Here is a 16,579-nt window from a genome sequence, read left to right as displayed (position 1 = left end):
CACCGTACCTTGTATCCTGTAAATTGACATTTAATTTACCCGCTATAAAAAATACTTAATACTTCCGACGTCTGGCACCATACCTACTATCGTTCGCAGTTGCTACCAGTAAAATCTGACCTGGGTAGTCAGCACGAGCAGATGATTTGCAGGCATGATGGCTAATTAGAATAAGCGTTGTGGCAAGCAGAACGGATCTATATTATCGATTCGACAGCTACCTGAGGGGTATTGCCACCGGGTGCCAACACCATATTTTGCTTCCTCATAAGCCCATACGTTTTATTCCTAAAAGTAAAATTTAACATGCCAATTTGCCATAATACAAAAAAATTGTTTGAATCAATGTAAAAAATGAAGTACCTTGTATTCTAAAAAATTGATATTTAATTTACGCACTATAAGACATAATTAATATCTCCAATCATTTGCGTAACAGTGTATATGTCTTAATATTTTACCTATGTAAAGACAAGCTTCACAAATTATCGAACTATTTTTTTCCTTACACCAGATTATTATAGTTTCTTTTATTTTCACTCAACACATGTTGTCCCATCTACCATTTCTTGCTTTGACTATCCTTCACATTCGACTACACAAACAATCTGAAGCAAAAACCTCAACCAACACATAATATACGCTATCATTCGGATGAAATTATTTTTACACCATCATACACGCTTAATTTTCCAGAATTGGAACTATTTGTAGTAACAAAAACCATTGCCAAAAAATAAAAGGAACTTCATTCCAAAATAATTTCACTTTCCACTCTTACTCACTTCCATTCCAAACATATTGTTGTACCCATACTCTATGCCTCACCACAACCCACCCCTATATTTATTTTCACATGTCAACTTTTTCTCACACCTATACTACAGCAGAACAAATAAAACGAGACTCTCATCTCCTCTTACGCCTGCAATTATTCTCACTTCTTTTGAAAAATACCTGCCGATTTTCAACCTGTAATATATAGACCAAAAAATAAAACAAACGCAGATCGATTTTATTTCATACAACACACACCGATTACAAACCAACATCACATTCACCTGATACAACACCACGCACCACCTGAAGCTAAAACCTCTCCATCAAACACAACAATACACAACATACACCGAGCTAACCAAGTGAAAGAACCATGCATGAATAACTACAGCAACTAACGAACCGACCAAAGGATACAATAACAACAAGACACCCACAACACTAGCGAATAAACCGAATAACTGGAACAAACGCTGCCGCACGAACATCATATAACATGTGTGGATCCACCTTCGCACAACAGACAATAGTGTTGCCCACCCAACCAGCGGTGCCATGCAAATCGAACGCATCACCGCTATTCCACAGATGCCCAAAAACACAGTTTCCAACACCCCTCTTGAGTTTAAAAAACCGATGGTCATCAAAATATGCCTCTAAAAACATACGAGTAGCATCTTCTAGAGAGATATTCCCCCCTCTGCTCCAAAATTGAAGCATACTCCCATCAATAAAGGGAGGAGGAGCCAAGAACTCAATGAGAGGAGCAGCCATCGTCACCTCAGCTAACAGCTAAAACACGGAGAAACAAAGAGGTGTGATGAACAAAACGGTTTGCACTGCTTGCCAATGAAAACACAGGTGTAGGTCGACCAATTATATAGGACACCCAAACTACCATCACCCCAGCCCACTTCTTAACCCTACTGAAAACATACACAAAGCTACAACGCCAGCTCACCTACAGCGGTATCACTGCACATAACTAAATCAACATCACCATCTGTGATACAAGATAATTGCACATCCTGCCAACGGACTGCATCAACCACATCGTGCCAACTTACTGCCTTCAGACATCACAGGAGACCATACCCTGCCGACACATTAACACTGCTACCCATCCACCTCAATCAGCCAACCATAAAATCCACTACCTCCTCAAATAACAGAACCTACACACCCTACTAACTGTAACAAGGCAGCTATACACTCCCTCAAACTACAGCCTACCAAACCAGCTGGAAGCAAACAACAAGCTATTCACGTGATCACATCTGAATCAAACCACCCAATCTGCCAAAAACAACCAAAACAGCACCACTCTCCATACAATATACCACCAACAACGACACAGCCAACCATACAACTCCAGTCACCACTAATTATACAAAACACCTAATCACCATCAACTACAAAAAAACAACACATCTCGCTTACACTTTCAATCCACCGCTCCTATTAAAAAGTATCTGAATTTCAAAAATAACTACAGTTAAGTTGTTTCTGCTAAGGTCATGCTAACAAGATTGGAGAAACTTCTACTTCATACATTGAAGAATCTATCAAAATGAGCCAATGGAATAAGATGCTTGGAGGCAATTAATAAATGAGGAGATCCAACTATGAATCAAGGCCGGTTTAACGACTTGATATTTGATGTTTAGCTGATACACGTGTCAACAAAATTTATCTTTAATATTAACTTATTTTCCAAAGGTATATTATTGGTACATATGTCAACAAGATCCTTTATTATGTATTAGTTTTTTCAAACCACTTAGCAAAGTGAGGAACATCTTCTTTTTCCTTGGAATCTAATGGACTAATACTAAAAAAATGGATATAGAGATAATTTAGGAATAGCAAGAACCATCTACATAGAGCTTCTTTCCAAATACCAGTTGATATTCTTTCATATAAATGTGTATCCAAGCATCTATAAGCTACTTCAGTTCTCCATGCTTTATCTTGTTTCTTCTCTACTTCAAGTCTACAGATTAAATCTGGCCTCACCTATCTACCCTACATCATATTACACACCACTACTGCATTCACTACTCCTGCCAACGCATCAACAGCCACCCATGCAGCACAACATATGTCTTAGACCATGCCACGTCCTAGACACCACGGGTCACCATGCATGCAAATCGACATGTCATGACTCTAGCCACGTCATATACACCAGTTGGCACCATGCATGCAATTCGACGTGTCTTGCATGCAAATGAGCATCATGATACGTCCCAAACGTATCTATAATTACTTATGTTCCATGCTACTTTTATGATGATACTCACATGTTTTATACACATTATATGTCATTATTATGCATTTTCCGGCACTAACCTATTGACGAGATGCCGAAGAGCCAGCTGTTGTTTTCTGCTGTTTTTGGTTTCAGAAATCCTAGTAAGGAAATATTCTCGGAATTGGACGAAATCAACGCCCAGGGTCCTATTTTTGCACGAAGCTTCCAGAAGACCGGAGAGGAAACGAAGTGGGGCCACGGGGCGACGACACGCCAGGGCGACGCGGCATGGGCCCTGGCCGCGCGGCCCTGTTGTGTGGGTCCCCCGTGACGCCCCTCGACCTGCCCTTCCGCCTACTTAAAGCCTCCGTCGCGAAACCCCCAGGACCGAGAGCCACGATACGGAAAACCTTCCAGAGACGCCGCCGCCGCCAATCCCATCTCGGGGGATTCAGGAGATCGCCTCCGGTACCTCGCCGGAGAGGGGAATCATCTCCCGGAGGTCTCTTCATCGCCATGATCGCCTCCGGATCGATGTGTGAGTAGTTCACCCCTGGACTATGGGTCCATAGCAGTAGCTAGATGGTTGTCTTCTCCTCATTGTGCTATCATGTTAGATCTTGTGAGCTGCCTATCATGATCAAGATCATCTATTTGTAATCCTTCATGTTGTGTTTGTTGGGATCCGATGAATATTGAATACTATGTCAAGTTGATTATCAATCTATCACATATGTTATTTATGTTCTTGCATGCTCTCCGTTGCTAGTAGAGGCTCTGGCCAAGTTGATACTTGTGACTCCAAGAGGGAGTATTTATGCTCGATAGTGGGTTCATGCCTCCATTAAATCTGGGACAGTGACAGAAAGTTCTAAGGTTGTGGATGTGCTGTTGCCACTAGGGATAAAACATCGATGCTTTGTCTAAGAATATTTGTGTTGATTACATTACGCACCATACTTAATGCAATTGTCTGTTGTTTACAACTTAATACTGGAGGGGGTTCGGATGATAACCTGAAGGTGGACTTTTTAGGCATAGATGCATGCTGGATAGCGGTCTATGTACTTTGTCGTAATGCCCCGATTAAATCTCATAGTACTCATCATGATATATGTATGTGCATTGTTATGCCTTCTTTATTTGTAAATTGCCCAACTGTAATTTGTTCACCCAACATCTGCTTACCTTATGGGAGAGACACCACTAGTGAACTGTGGACCTCGGTCCTATTCTTTACATCTGAAATACAATCTACTGCAATTGTTCTTTACTGTTCTTCGCAAACAATCATCATCTTCCACACTATACATCTAATCCTTTGTTTACAGCAAGCCGGTGAGATTGACAACCTCACTGTTACGTTGGGGCAAAGTTCTGTGATTGTGTTGTGCAGGTTCCACGTTGGCGCCGGAATCCCTGGTGTTGCGCCGTACTACACTCCGCCGCCATCAACCTTCAACGTGCTTCTTGGCTCCTACTGGTTCGATAAACCTTGGTTTCTTTCTGAGGGAAAACTTGCTACTGTACGCATCACACCTTCCTCTTGGGGTTCCCAACGGACGTGTCGACTTCACGCATCAAGCTCTTTTTCTGGCGCCGTTGCCGGGGAGATCAAGACACGCTGCAAGGGGAGTCTCCCACTTCCAATCTCTTTACTTTGTTTTTGTCTTGCTTTACTTTATTTTATTTACTGCTTTGTTTGCTCTTATATCAAAAACACAAAAAAATTAGTTGCTAGCTTTACTTTATTTACTGTCTTGTTCTCTATATCGAAAATACAAAAAAATTAGTTACTTGCATTTACTTTATTTAGTTTGCTTTATTTACTACTGCTAAAATGGGTACTGTTGAGAATACTAAGTTGTGTGACTTCACTAGCACAAATAATAATGATTTCTTATGCACACCTATTGCTCCACCTGCTACTACAGCAGAATTCTTTGAAATTAAACCTGCTTTACTGAATCTTGTTATGAGAGATCAATTTTCTGGTGTTAGTTCTGATGATGCTGCTGCCCATCTTAATAACTTTGTTGAACTATGTGAAATGCAAAAGATAAGGATGTAGATGGTGATATTATAAAATTGAAATTGTTTCCTTTCTCCTTAAGAGGAAGAGCTAAAGATTGGTTGCTATCTCTTCCTAGAAATAGTATTGATTCTTGGACTAAATGTAAGGATGCTTTTATTGGTAGATATTATCCTCCCGCTAAAATTATATCTTTGAGAATTAGCATAATGAATTTCAAGCAATTAGATAATGAACATGTTTCTCAAGCATGGGAGAGAATGAAATCTTTGGTAAAGAATTGCCCAACCCATGGACTGACTACTTGGATGATCATCCAAACCTTTTATGCAGGATTGAATTTTTCTTCACGGAACCTATTGGATTCAGCTGCTGGAGGTACCTTTATGTCCATCACTTTAGGGGCGGCAACAAAGCTTCTTGATGATATGATGATAAATTACTCTGAATGGCACACGGAAAGAGCTCCACAAGGTAAGAAGGTAAATTCTGTTGAAGAAACCTCCTCCTTGAGTGATAAGATTGATGCTATTATGTCTATGCTTGTGAATGGTAGATCTAATGTTGATCCTAATAATGTTCCCTTAGCTTCATTGGTTGCCCAAGAAGAACATGTTGATGTGAACTTCATTAAAAATAATAATTTCAACAACAATGCTTATAGGAATAATTCTGGTAACAACTATAGGGCATATCCTTCTGCTAATGGTAATAGTTATGGTAATTCTTATGGGAATTCTTACAACAATAATAGGAATGCACCCCTGGTCTTGAAGCCATGCTTAAAGAATTTATTAGTACACAAACTGCTTTTAACAAATCTGTTGAGGAAAAGCTTGATAAAATTGATATTCTTGCTTCTAAGGTTGATAGTCTTGCCTCTGATGTTGATCTTTTAAAATTGAAAGTTATGACTAATAAGGATATTGATAATAAAATTGTTACTACAACAAATGCCATCCAAGTTCGAATTAATGAGAATATTAGATTGATGGCCGAATTGCATGCTAGGTGGGAAAGAGAAGAAAATAAAAAACTAGCTAAAGAGAATAATGTAGCTAAAGTTTGGACTATTACCACCACTAGTAATGTTAATGATTCACATGTTGCTACACCTCCTACTATCAATGGTAAACTAATTGGTGTTGGCAATATTACTACTCCTAGTGCAAAGCGTGCAAAATTGCCTGAAACTGCTAAAACTGCTGAAATTGATAAAACTGCTGAAATTTTTCAAAATATTGGGGACAATGATTCCATTGCTGTAGATCATAATGGTTTAGACTTTGATAATTTACATCTCTGAAGTTATAAAGTTCTTACAAAAACTTGCTAAAAGTCCCAATGCTAGTGCTATAAATTTGGCCTTTACAAAACATATTACAAATGCTCTCATAAAAGCTAGAGAAGAGAAACTAAAACTTGAAACCTCTATTCCTCGGAAGTTAGAAGATGGTTGGGAGCCCATCATTAAGATGAGGGTCAATGATTTTGATTGTAATGCTTTATGTGATCTTGGTGCAAGTATTTATGTTATGCCTAAGAAAATCTATGATATGCTTGACTTGCCACCATTGAAATTTTTTTATTTGGATGTTAATCTTGTTGATAATGCTATAAAGAAACCTTTGGGGAGGATTGATAATGTTCGTATTATGGTTAACAATAACCTTGTCCCCGTTGATTTTGTTGTCTTGGATATTGAATGCAATGCATCTTGTCCCATTATATTGGGAAGACCTTTTCTTCGAACTGTTGGTGCTACCATTGATATGAAGGAAGGTAATATCAAATATCAATTTCCTCTCAAGAAAGGTATGGAACACTTCCCTAGAAAGAGAATGAAGTTACCTTATGATTCTATTAATAGAACAAATTATGATGTTGATGCTTCGTCTCTTGACAATACTTGATACACACTTTTCGCGCCTAGTCGAAAGGCGTTAAAGAAAAGCGCTTATGGGAGACAACCCATTATTTTACTTCTGCACTTTATTTTATATTTGAGTCTTGGAAGTTGTTACTACTGTAGCAACCTCCCCTTATCTTTATTTTATTGCATTGTTGTGCCAAGTAAAGTCTTTGATAGTAAAGCCAATACTAGATTTGGATTACTGCGCAGGAACAGATTTCTTGCTGTCACGAATTTGAGCAGTAGTCTCTGTAGAAAAATTAAAAAAATCTGCCAATTTACGTGCGTGATCCTCAGATATGTACGCAACTTTCATTCAATTTGGGAATTTTCATCTGAGCAAGTCTGGTGCCACTTTAAAATTCGTCTTTACGAACTGTTCTGTTTTGACAGATTCTGCCTTTTATTTCGCATTGCCTGTTTTGCTATGTTTGATGGATTTCTTTGTTCCATTAACTTTCAGTAGCTTTGTGCAATGTCCATAAGTGTTAAGAATGATTATGTCACCTCTGAATATATGAATTATGCACTGACCCTCTAATGTGTTTGTTTCGAGTTTGGTGTGGAGGAAGTTTTCAAGGGTCAAGAGAGGAGGATGATACAATATGATCAAGAAGAGTGAAAAGTCAAAGCTTGGGGATGCCCCCGTGGTTCATCCCTGCATATTTTAAGAAGACTCAAGCGTCTAAGCTTGGGGATGCCCAAGGCATCCCTTCTTCATCGACAACTTATCAGGTTCCTCTATTGAAACTATATTTTTATTCCGTCACATCTTATGTGCTTTACTTAGAGCGTCTGTTTGTTTTTATTTTTGTTTTTGTTTGAATAAATCGGATCCTAGCATTCTTTGTTTGGGAGAGAGACACGCTCCGTTGTTTCGTATGAACACATGTGTTCTTAGCTTTATCTTTAATGTTCATTGCGAAAGTTGGACTATTTCATTCATTGTTATATGGTTGGAAACGGAAAATGCCGCATGTGGTAAATGGTTTAATGTCTTGAATAATGTGATACTTGACAATTGTTGTGCTCATATAGATCATGTTTAAGCTCTTGCATCATGTACCTTTTACCTATTAATGAATAACTACATAGAGCTTGTTAAAATTTGGTTTGCATGATTGATCTCTAGAGTCTAGATATTTTCTGGTTAAGGTGTTTGAACAATAAGGAGACAATATAAAGTCTTATAATAGTTACAATATGTTCATATTTGAGCTTTGCTGCACCTTTTATACTTGAGTTTGCTTCAAACAACCTTGCTAGCCTAGCCTTGTATTGAGAGGAATTCTTCTCGTGCATCCAAATCCATGAGCCAATAACCATGCCATTTGTGTCCACCATACCTACCTACTACATGGTATTTCTCCGCCATTCCAAAGTAAATTACTTTAGTGCTACCTTTAAAATTTCTATTCTTTGTCTTTGCAATATATAGCTCATGGGAGAAAATAGCCTTAAAAATTATTGTGGTGAAGAATATGTACTTATGTGTCTTATTTCTTAATAAGTTGCTTGTTGAGCGGTAACCATGTTTCTGGGGACGCCATCAACTTTTACCTTTGTTGAATTTCATGTGAGTTGCTATGCATGTTCGTCTTGTCTGAAGTAAGGGCGATTTTCATGATCAAATGTTTTGAGTATGCATACTGTTAGAGAAGAACATTGGGCCGCTAACTAAAGCCATGATTCATGGTGGAAGTTTCAGTGTGGACAACTAATCCTCAATCTCTTATGAGAATATTAATTGTTGTTGAATGCTTAAGCATTAAAGAGGAGTCCATTATCTGTTGTCTATGTTGTCCCGGTATGGATGTCTAAGTTGAGAATAATCAAAAGCGAGAAATTCAATGCGAGCTTTCTCCTTAGACCTTTGTACAAGCGGCATAGAGGTACCCCTTTGTGACACTTGGTTGAAACATATGCTATGCAATGATAATCCGTGTTAATCCAAGCTAATTAGGACAAGGTGCGAGCACTATTGGTATACTATGCATGAGGCTTGCAACTTATAAGATGTCTTATACATAACACATATGCTTTATTACTACCGTTGACAAAATTGTTTCTTGTTTTCAAAATGAAAAGCTCTAGCACAAATATAGTAATCAATGCTTCCCTCTGCGAAGGGCCTATCTTTTACTTTATTGGTGAGTCAGTTTGCCTATTCTTTCTATCCCAAAAGCAAACACTTGTACCAACTGTGTGCATTGATTCTTACATGTTTACCTATTGCACTTGTTATATTACTTTGTGTTGACAATTATCCATGAGATAAATATGTTGAAGTTGAAAGCAACCGCTGAAACTTCTATCTTCCTTTGTGTTGCTTCAATGCCCTTACTTTGAATTTATTGCTTTATGAGTAACTCTTATGCAAGTTTTATTGATGCTTGTCTTGAAAGTATTATTCATGAAAAGTCTTTGCTATATGATTCATTTGTTTACTCATTATCTTCATCATTGCTTCGAATCGCTGCATTCATCTCATATGGTTTACAATAATATGATCAAGATTATGATAGCATGTCACTTCAGAAATTATCTTTATTATCGTTTACCTACTCGAGGGCGAGCAGGAACTAAGCTTGGGGATGCTTGATACGTCCCAAACGTATCTATAATTTCTTATGTTCCATGCTACTTTTATGATGATACTCACATGTTTTATACACATTATATGTCATTATTATGCATTTTCCGGCACTAACCTATTGACGAGATGCCGAAGAGCCGATTCGTTGTTTTCTGCTGTTTTTGGTTTCAGAAATCCTAGTAAGGAAATATTCTCGGAATTGGACGAAATCAACGCCCAGGGTCCTATTTTTGCACGAAGCTTCCAGAAGACCGGCGAGGAAACGAAGTGGGGCCATAGGGCGACGACACGCCAGGGTGGCGCGGCCTGGGCCCTGGCCGCGCGGCCCTGTTGTGTGGGTCCCCCGTGACGCCCCTCGACCTGCCCTTCCGCCTACTTAAAGCCTCCATCGCGAAACCCCCAGGACCGAGAGCCACGATACGGAAAACCTTCCAGAGACGCCGCCGCCGCCAATCCCATCTCGGGGGATTCAGGAGATCGCCTCCGGCACCTGCCGGAGAGGGGAATCATCTCCCGGAGGTCTCTTCATCGCCATGATCGCCTCCGGATCGATGTGTGAGTAGTTCACCCCTGGACTATGGGTCCATAGCAGTAGCTAGATGGTTGTCTTCTCCTCATTGTGCTATCATGTTAGATCTTGTGAGCTGCCTATCATGATCAAGATCATCTATTTGTAATCCTTCATGTTGTGTTTGTTGGGATCCGATGAATATTGAATACTATGTCAAGTTGATTATCAATCTATCATATATGTTATTTATGTTCTTGCATGCTCTCCGTTGCTAGTAGAGGCTCTGGCCAAGTTGATACTTGTGACTCCAAGAGGGAGTATTTATGCTCGATAGTGGGTTCATGCCTCCATTAAATCTGGGTGACAAGGTGTCACCTTGTCAATGCCTACGGGTTATAGGCTAGGGTTTAGTTAGAAGTAGAGGGCAAGTAGATCTCGAAGGTTTCAGCCGAAAAGTACTCGACGATTATGAAAACTAGGGTTTGTGAATAATGATTCGATGATCTCTTCGTCCCTCGACTCCCCCTTTATATAAGAGGCGGAGCCGAGGGTTTCGTTTTGTACAAGTTACATAGTCCGGGACGGTTTCTAACTCATCCCGCCAGATTACAAACAACACTTCCTATTACAACTCTACTTTCCTTAATATATCTTGGGCTCCCGAATCTTCTTATTCTTCGGGTAGTGGGCCTTCATTAAACCCCGGGTACTATTTCCGGCAGGCCCATTTGGGATGCCTATGTCAGTAGCCCCCGAGATTTTGCTTGAATCGTAGAGTCAGGGAAAATCTCCACTGTTTATTTTCATTTGACAATTTAAACTTTTCTATATTTCTTCATATAAATTTCTATATTGTACAGGGATACTGGTAGTTGGGGATAGTTCATCTGACGGATCAGGTACTAGTTAACTGCTCTAGTGGAAATCCGCAAAAACCTACTTCAAGATCACGTCCCCGGACATGATCTCGGGATACTCGGTGTAAACTCCGACAGGTGCCGCTTAAGGTCTTACCATTCCGCCGAGTCCCGGTCAAATTTATCGAGTACCTAACGCGTCCGTTAGGATTTTTCTTCGTATCTGTTGATACGGATAAAAGTAGCAGAGCGCAGTCTTAGGCGATGCCACGCCCAGCAGAACGGATCTGGGGTCTTACCTTCGCAAATTTGCGGCATTCAGAAATTGATCGCAACTTTGGCGTTCGAGAATATATTGTCGAGTGCTTTTCCGGCTGTTGGAATGGCACATTTTATCGAGTCAAATATGACTTATATTAATCTCCCGATGGGAGTATATGTAGAGTTAATTATAACTCGAAATATACTCTCTTGCTTTTCTATCTTTCTTCCTTTTCCTTTTTTAATTTCATCGGGCACGCGAACAGCGTTCCCGATGGGAGTAGCCCCCGAGGCTACAGCCAAGAACTTGTGCTTGGTTGTAGGCTCAACATTTTAATCCACCTTGTCGCTATATTGTCATTATTTCCCGATATTCTCTTCTTTTTTTATCTCTCGGGTGCGCGAACAGCGCTCCCGATGGGAGTAGCCCCCGAGGCTACAACCACGAACTTGTGCTTGGTTGTAGGCTCCCGCAATTTCTATATTGCCATAGTCGAAATTTTACTTTTATCGAAGTAGCCCCCGAGCATTTGGGCAAAAACTTGTGTGTGACCAAAGGCTCCCGAAGTATTCAAATGACTTGTCCTGTCGCCATTCTGTTTTTATTTTTCTTGTCGACATACTTTCCTTTGTCAAATTCACTTCATCTCTATCAATAGTCGGGACTTTCCTTTGTCAACACTGTTGCCTTGGTAGCCAATAGCCAGCAAACTATCGACTGGGCGAAAGTTGGCAATACTGAGCAGATAGAACAATCAAGGTGGAGGTCGCTGATCAAGGCAGCTAAGCCCAACACGAAGAAAATCCTGGCCTATCTCGGGATCACGCCGTCTTCGACTCCTAGCTCATCAAGGCCGGAGGTCTAGTTGAATGCCTCTTTGCTTTTTCTTTTTAGCGTACCTCGTTCTTTTGGCTTTGTCGCCGTAGTGTTCTTGGCGATAACCGCTTCGATAGGTCTCTAGAAGGTCCTTCTTTTGTAATAGACATGTATATATTATGGGAATGAATGGAAATCTATCTTTACTCAGTGATTGATGTCGAAATATTTCTTTTTTCCAGTTAATTTTTGACAATTATACGCCAGCTCCTGGTCCTTCCAATATTTCGCCTTCTTCTCACTCAAAGAGAGCTCTTGCTGGTACTACATCTGTCGAAGATTCTTTGCCGCAAGAATTGGATGAACTTCGGCAGCAACTTCAGTATGCGAAGAAACAAACACTTGTGATGATGGAGAAGTCTCGTAAGTCATCTGAAGCCGAAAAAGTTGCACTTCAACAAGCTTGCGAGGCCGTGGCTGCCAAGGAAATTGCTGCTTCCGAGGCTGAAAAGGCGACTACTCAAGAAAATTTCATGCTCGAGTTAATGAACGAAGCCAGTGCAGATATGTCGGGTATGCTTGTTTTATCCTTAATATCTTCCGTCTTTATGCTATGTGTCTTGAAGTTTTCTGTTTCTTTGTTTTCATAGGCTCCTTTACTGATGCTGTTGCCGAAGAGGATAGAATAAATACCAGGACGAACCTCCTTGTTAACCTTTCCCTTGATCATGGTTCTCTATTTTGGGCTACCCCAGAGAGGACCCGCCAGATTGTCAGATTTCAGGAGCGTGCCTCTCAAACTCGCGATTTCCTTGACTTCGTACCAAGACCCCGTCCATGGTTTATAACTCTATGTTTCCTCGAACGTTCCACCGAAAACTCTTCCCGAGTTAATGGAGAAATTTAAGGATGCTCATAGGATCCATGATTTTGTCAAAGCTCAACCGGTGGCCGGCGCCGATTTGCCCTTATCATGCCGCAGATTTGCCACTCAAAGCTTGACTTGACCCAAGTTGTTGGGAAAGTTCACGCGAAGGTACGGCGCCGAAGAGTTGGTGTCGATCGTATTAACACGAAGGTTTCGCCTATAGCTGAAGAAATGATCGAAGATCTTCTTCGGATGGATGCCGACTTTTTTGCAGATGGTCATTATGCTGATTTTCTTGGCGCCGCTCCTGAAGAAAACAGGATTACCCTTGACGATATATTGAATCATGACTAATTTTTTTTCTTTAGGTAGATAATTCTTCCTTGTAAATCACGATTGTGATTATATTTGTGAAGCGAACATCATGTTTCTATGTTTATCTAGCCCCCGAGTGTTTTCGGTGACTATTCACTGTATTTGTATAATGCAAGGTTTTGAACCAAAGCAGTTATCCAATATGTAGTTTTGGCGAATATCAGCCCCCGAGCTTCTTTGTTGAATACTATTTTGCTTTTTTATTGACTCGCGAGGTAATTTAATACCAAGGCAAGGCTTTTTCTTTTTTCGAAGGAACTATATTGAAATTCGTCGGGTTGGGGAGTTTGAGCATGTCGATGGAGAAAAGCTATATTGACACTATCTTTATTATATTGCAAGCACCGCGAGCCCGCCTCATTAAAAACCTTTCCCGGCCCCACTCGGTGCCCCGAAAAGGAAAAGAGTGCGTCTAAAAACTCGCGGGCGTTTCAAGTACATTGAAGTTTTACAAGGACTATATTTAGCTCTAAGCGTAGAACCGCCCGAGTTGCGCCACGTTCCAGGGGTTTTGCTCCTCCACTCCTCGTCTTCTTGTCCTTTATCCCGTATGCTCCTCCTCCGATTACTTCCGTGACAATATAAGGGCCAAGCCATGGTGACTCGAGCTTTTCATGACTTTTCCGCGTGAGCCGAAGAACTAGGTCTCCCACCCGGAAAGATCTTGGCCGCAAACGTCGACTCGTGGTAATTCTTCGAGTCCTGTTGATATTTGGTTACCCTTGATAATACTTCGTCTCGAGCTTCGTCGAGTGCATCTACGTCGTCTTCCAATGCTATCCTGGAGGTTTCTTCATTATACTCGTGACTCTAGGTGAGTCGTGCTCTATTTCTATCGGTAGGACTGCCTCTGCTCCATGGACCGAAAAACGGGGTTTCCTGTGTCGCTGTATTTGGTGTTGTTCGGATGCTCCACAACACACTTGGTAATTCTTCTGGCCAGGTATGTCGAGCTTTTTCCAAGTGGTCCTAACAGGCGTTTCTTGATGCCATTGCGGATGATGCCATTGGCTTTCTCGACTTGCCCATTGGTTTAAGGATGTGCCATCGACGCAAAGTGCAACTTGATACCCACTTCTTTGCAATAATCTTTGAATTCGTGGGATGTAAAGTTACTGCCATTGTCCGTGACGATGCTGTGGGGTACTCCAAATCTGAAGACGAGGCCTTTTATGAATTTTACTTTGGATGCTCCGTCTGGCGAATTTATCGGCTTCGCTTCTATCCACTTTGTAAATTTGTCGACAGCTACTAGCATGTATTCTTTTCCTCCTGGCCATGATTTGTGTAGCTTGCCCACCATGTCGAGTCCCCATTGTGCGAAGGGCCACGACAATGGTATTGGTGTTAGTTCTGCCGCTGGAGAGTGAGGTTTTGCGGCAAACCTTTGACACGCATCGCAAGTCCTTACTATTTCTTTGGCGTCCTCGATTGTTGTCAACCAATAGAATCCTGCCCGAAAAACCTTGGCTGCGATGGCTCGACTACTCGCGTGGTGGCCGCATATTCCTTCGTGTACATCTTTCAGCATTATTCTTCCTTCTTCGGGTGTTACACACCTTTGCGTAACGCCCGAAATACTTCGCTTGTACAATTCTCCTTTGATCACCGTGAAAGCTTTAGACCGTCGAATTACTCGCCTTGCCTCAACTGGATCATCGGGTATTTCTTTCCTGAGGATGTATGATATATATGCTTGCATCCAAGGAACTTGTACCATCATCCCAAGCTCTTGTTCCTCTTCCTCCTCCGTGGTTTATGTGAGGGATGTCGAAGTTTTCTCTTTTGCTTTTTTCTGCACCTGTTTTGGCTTCGTAGATCTCTCCGCTATTTCTTCCCGTAATACTCCCGGCGGAATTGGGAGGCATTGCGACCCGATATTTGCGAGGATGTCGCCTTCATCGTTGCTCAATCTACCGATGTGATTTACCTCGCATCCATCAAATAGCTTCTCGAGTTCATTGTACACCTCCTTGTATGCTACCATGCTATCATTGATCGCGTCACATTGGTTCATAACTTGCTGAGCCACCAACTGTGAGTCGCCAAAGATTTTTAATCGAGTTGCACCGCAAGCCTTCGCCATCTTCATCCCGTGTATGAGGGCTTTGTATTCTGCTTCATTGTTAGATGCGTTAGGGAACGTCATCCGAAGGATGTACTTTAACTTGTCGCCTTCGTGTGATATTAGTACTACTCTCGCGCCAGCACCTTCTACTCTTTTGGACCCGTCGAAATTCATGGTCCAGGTTCTCGATAAGTCCGGGGGTCCCGTGTTTTGCGACTCCATCCATTCTCGCGATGAAGTCCGGCGGAACTTGCGACTTGATTGCTTTTCTTTTTTCATACGTGATGTCCCGAGGGGAAAGTTCTATTCCCCAAAGGGAGACACGACCCGTAGCTTCCGGATTGTTCAAGATATTTGACAGAGGAGCCTCATTGACCACTATGATCGGGTGTGCCGAAAAATAGTGGCACAATTTTCGTGCTGTTGTGAACACTCCGTATGCTAGCTTTTGGTACTGAGGGTATCTTTGTTTTGATGGCGATAAAACTTCGCTGACGAAGTATACTGGCCTCTGTACTCCGTGGAGTTTTCCTTCTTCTTCTCTTTCGACAACTAGCACTGTGCTCACCACTTGGGGCGTGGCTGCGATATATAACAGGAGAGGTTCCTTGTCTTTCGGCGCCACCAAAATTGGTGGTGTCGAGATTTTGCGCTTCAAATCTTCGAAGGCTCTGTCGGCCTCTTCGTTCCATTGGAATTTGTCTCCTTGCTTTATCGTAGCGTAAAATGGTAATGCTTTTTCTCCCAGCCTGGCGACGAATCTGCTCAAAGTTGCGACTCGCCTCGGTTAGTCGTTGTATCTCTTTCAACTTTGTTGGCTTTCTCATTGTTACGATAGCTTGTATTTTATCGGGATTTGCTTCAATCCCTCTTGCCGAGACTAGAAACCCCAAGAGTTCTCCTCGCTGGGACACCAAAGGAACACTTCGTTGGGTTCAACTTCGAGCAGAATTTGTTGAGGTTGTCGAAAGTTTCCTTGAGATCCTCAATCGGTGTTGTCCCCTTTTTTGATGTTATGACGACATCGTCAATATATACTTGCACGTTTTTTCCAATCTGTGTCGCCAAACACTTCGCATCATCCTTCCGGTATGTTGCTCCCGCATTTTTAGACCAAAGGGCATTGTTCTCAGTAGCAAAACACGCCGTAAGGTGTAATGAACGCGGTCTTTACTTCATCTTCTTCTTTCAATCTGATCCGGTTATAACCAGAATACGCGTCCGAGAAGGAAAGACGTTCGCATCCAG

Source organism: Lolium rigidum, chromosome 3 (assembly GCF_022539505.1).
Source record: "Lolium rigidum isolate FL_2022 chromosome 3, APGP_CSIRO_Lrig_0.1, whole genome shotgun sequence".
Lineage (NCBI taxonomy): Eukaryota > Viridiplantae > Streptophyta > Magnoliopsida > Poales > Poaceae > Lolium > Lolium rigidum.
Note: the sequence above shows the minus strand (reverse complement) of the source record.